This window comes from Oncorhynchus keta, unplaced genomic scaffold, assembly GCF_023373465.1.
Source record: "Oncorhynchus keta strain PuntledgeMale-10-30-2019 unplaced genomic scaffold, Oket_V2 Un_contig_1530_pilon_pilon, whole genome shotgun sequence".
Taxonomy (NCBI): domain Eukaryota; kingdom Metazoa; phylum Chordata; class Actinopteri; order Salmoniformes; family Salmonidae; genus Oncorhynchus; species Oncorhynchus keta.
The window spans coordinates 350,052-354,670 of NW_026279243.1; positions in this window are offsets into that span (position 1 = coordinate 350,052).

The window sequence follows — 4,619 nt, forward strand, 5'->3', positions numbered from 1 at the left end:
ACCCTGCATGTGTATTTTAATGAACGTTTGAGTTTTAACTAGTACTATTAGCATTTAGCGTAGCGCATTTGCATTTCCAGATGTCTAGATGGGACTGCATGTCAGGTAGGAGCAAGAGGTTAACATCTGCTAACCATGTGTATGTGACAAATACATTTGATTTGATTTGATTTTCATTTGATTTGAGGTTTGATGTAGAAAATAGTCAAAATAAAGCAAAACCCTGGAATAAGTAGGTGTGACCAAACTTTTGACTGGAACTGTAGATGTGTTGATATCACCTGTGTGTTTCAGCAGAGAGCGAGAGAGAGGTAGTCTGCTATTCCAGGACTTGGTTAACGTATCAATGGAAACATGAGCTTCTCTCTCTGAGCAGCCATACAGAAGACGAAGGAATAAAGTAGTATCAGTAACCGAGGCCACAGAGAAATAGGAGGGAAATTGATATAGAGCATCTCCTCTTCCACAGCATTAAATAATTTTTCATCTTTGAAGACACACAGTCAAGGACAGATGAGCAATTCTAATCAAGAGATGAACACAACAACACCCCCACCATCTCTCCCAGTTCAACAACACCACCATCATCTCCCATAGCTCACCAACACCCCAACCAACTCTCCCAGTTCAACAACATCCCCACCATCTCTTCTAGTTCAACAACACACTCACCATCTCTCTTAGTTCAACAACACCCCCACCATCTCTCCTAGTTCAACAACACCCTCACCATCTCTCCTAGTTCAACAACACCCCCACCATCTCTCCTCGTTCGACAACACCCCCACCATCTCTCCTCGTTCGACAACACCCCCACCATCTCTCCTCGTTCGACAACATCCCCACCATCTCTTCTAGTTCAACAACACCCTCACCATCTCTCTTAGTTCAACAACACCCTCACCATCTCTCTTAGTTCAACAACACCCCCACCATCTCTTCTAGTTCAACAACACCCCACCATCTCTTCTAGTTCAACAACACCCTCACCATCTCTCTTAGTTCAACAACACCCCCACCATCTCTCCTAGTTCAACAACACCCTCACCATCTCTCTTAGTTCAACAACACCCCCACCATCTCTCCTAGTTCAACAACACCCCCACCATCTCTCCTAGTTCAACAACACCCCCACCATCTCTCCTCGTTCGACAACACCCCCACCATCTCTCCTCGTTCGACAACATACCCACCATCTCTTCTAGTTCAACAACACCCTCACCATCTCTCTTAGTTCAACAACACCCTCACCATCTCTCTTAGTTCAACAACACCCTCACCATCTCTCTTAGTTCAACAACACCCCCACCATCTCTTCTAGTTCAACAACACCCTCACCATCTCTCTTAGTTCAACAACACCCCCACCATCTCTCCTAGTTCAACAACACCCTCACCATCTCTCTTAGGTCAACAACACCCCCACCATCTCTCCTCGTTCGACAACACCCCCACCATCTCTCCTCGTTCGACAACACCCCCACCATCTCTCCTCGTTCGACAACACCTCCACCATCTCTCCTAGTTGGACAACATCTCCAACCGCCATCTCTCCTAGTTGGACAACACCCCCCCCCGCCATCTCTCCTAGTTGGACAACACCCCGCCATCTCTCCTAGTGGGACAACACCCCCCCATCTCTCCTAGTTGGACAACACCCCCACCATCTCTCCTAGTTGGACAACACCCCACCATCTCTCCTAGTTGGACAACACCCCCACCATCTCTCCTAGTTGGACAACACCCCCACCGTCTCTCCTCGTTCGACAACACCCCCACCGTCTCTCCTCGTTCGACAACACCCCCACCGTCTCTCCTCGTTCGACAACACCTCCACCATCTCTCCTCGTTCGACAACACCTCCACCATCTCTCCTCGTTCGACAACACCTCCACCATCTCTCCTCGTTCGACAACACCTCCACCATCTCTCCTCGTTCGACAACACCCCCACCATCTCTCCTAGTTGGACAACACCCCCACCATCTCTCCTCGTTCGACAACACCCCCACCATCTCTCCTCGTTCGACAACACCCCCACCATCTCTCCTAGTTGGACAACACCCCCACCGTCTCTCCTCGTTCGACAACACCCCCACCGTCTCTCCTCGTTCGACAACACCTCCACCGTCTCTCCTCGTTCGACAACACCTCCACCGTCTCTCCTCGTTCGACAACACCTCCACCGTCTCTCCTCGTTCGACAACACCTCCACCGTCTCTCCTCGTTCGACAACACCCCCGCCGTCTCTCCTCGTTCGGCAACACCCCCGCCGTCTCTCCTCGTTCGGCAACACCCCCGCCGTCTCTCCTCGTTCGGCAACACCCCGCCATCTCTCCTAGTTGGACAACACCCTCGCCATCTCTCCTAGTTGGACAACACCCTCGCCATCTCTCCTAGTTGGACAACACCCCCGCCATCTCTCCTAGTTGGACAACACCCTCGCCATCTCTCCTAGTTGGACAACACCCTCGCCATCTCTCCTAGTTGGACAACACCCCGCCATCTCTCCTAGTTGGACAACACCCCGCCATCTCTCCTAGTTGGACAACACCCCACCATCTCTCCTAGTTGGACAACACCCCCACCATCTCTCCTAGTTGGACAACACCCCCACCATCTCTCCTAGTTGGACAACACCCCCACCATCTCTCCTAGTTGGACAACACCCCACCATCTCTCCTAGTTGGACAACACCCCACCATCTCTCCTAGTTGGACAACACCCCCACCATCTCTCCTAGTTGGACAACACCCCCACCATCTCTCCTAGTTGGACAACACCCCCACCATCTCTCCTAGTTGGACAACACCCCCACCATCTCTCCTAGTTGGACAACACCCCCACCATCTCTCCTAGTTGGACAACACCCCCACCATCTCTCCTAGTTGGACAACACCCCCACCATCTCTCCTAGTTGGACAACACCCCCACCATCTCTCCTAGTTCAACAACACCTCCAATATCTCTCCTAGTTCAACAACACCCCCACCACCTCTCCTAGTTCAACGCAAAACACCATCTCTCCTAGTTCGACAACACCCCCACCATCTCTCCTAGTTCGACAACACCCCCACCATCTCTCCTCGTTCGACAACACCCCCACCATCTCTCCTCGTTGGACAACACCCCCACCATCTCTCCTCGTTCGACAACACCCCCACCATCTCTCCTCGTTCGACAACACCCCCACCATCTCTCCTCGTTCGACAACACCTCCACCATCTCTCCTCGTTGGACAACACCCCACCATCTCTCCTCGTTGGACAACACCCCCACCATCTCTCCTCGTTGGACAACACCCCACCATCTCTCCTAGTTGGACAACACCCCCACCATCTCTCCTAGTTGGACAACACCCCCACCATCTCTCCTAGTTGGACAACACCACCACCATCTCTCCTAGTTGGACAACACCCCACCATCTCTCCTAGTTGGACAACACCCCACCATCTCTCCTAGTTGGACAACACCCCACCATCTCTCCTAGTTCAACAACACCCCCACCATCTCTCCTCGTTCGACAACACCCCCACCATCTCTCCTCGTTCGACAACACCCCACCATCTCTCCTCGTTCGACAACATCCCCACCATCTCTTCTAGTTCAACAACACCCTCACCATCTCTCTTAGTTCAACAACACCCCCACCATCTCTCCTAGTTCAACAACACCCCCACCATCTCTCCTAGTTCAACAACACCCCCACCATCTCTCCTCGTTGGACAACACCCCCACCATCTCTCCTCGTTCGACAACACCCCCACCATCTCTCCTCGTTCGACAACATCCCCACTAACTCTTCTAGTTCAACAACACCCTCACCATCTCTCTTAGTTCAACAACACCCCCACCATCTCTCCTAGTTCAACAACACCCCCACCATCTCTCTTAGTTCAACAACACCCCCACCATCTCTCCTAGTTCGACAACACCCCCACCATCTCTCCTCGTTCGACAACACCCCCACCATCTCTCCTCGTTCGACATCACCCCACCATCTCTCCTCGTTCGACATCACCCCCACCATCTCTCCTCGTTCGACAACACCCCCACCATCTCTCCTCGTTCGACAACACCCCCACCATCTCTCCTCGTTCGACAACACCCCCACCATCTCTCCTAGTTCAACAACACCCTCACCATCTCTCTTAGTTCAACAACACCCCCACCATCTCTCCTCGTTCGACAACACCCCCACCATCTCTCCTCGTTCGACAACACCCCCACCATCTCTCCTCGTTCGACAACACCTCCACCATCTCTCCTCGTTCGACAACACCTCCACCATCTCTCCTAGTTGGACAACACCTCCACCATCTCTCCTCGTTCGACAACACCTCCACCATCTCTCCTCGTTCGACAACACCTCCACCATCTCTCCTCGTTCGACAACACCTCCACCATCTCTCCTAGTTGGACAACACCCCGCCATCTCTCCTAGTTGGACAACACCCCGCCATCTCTCCTAGTTGGACAACACCCCGCCATCTCTCCTAGTGGGACAACACCCCCCCATCTCTCCTAGTTGGACAACACCCCACCATCTCTCCTAGTTGGACAACACCCCCACCATCTCTCCTAGTTGGACAACACCCCCACCGTCTCTCCTAGTTGGACA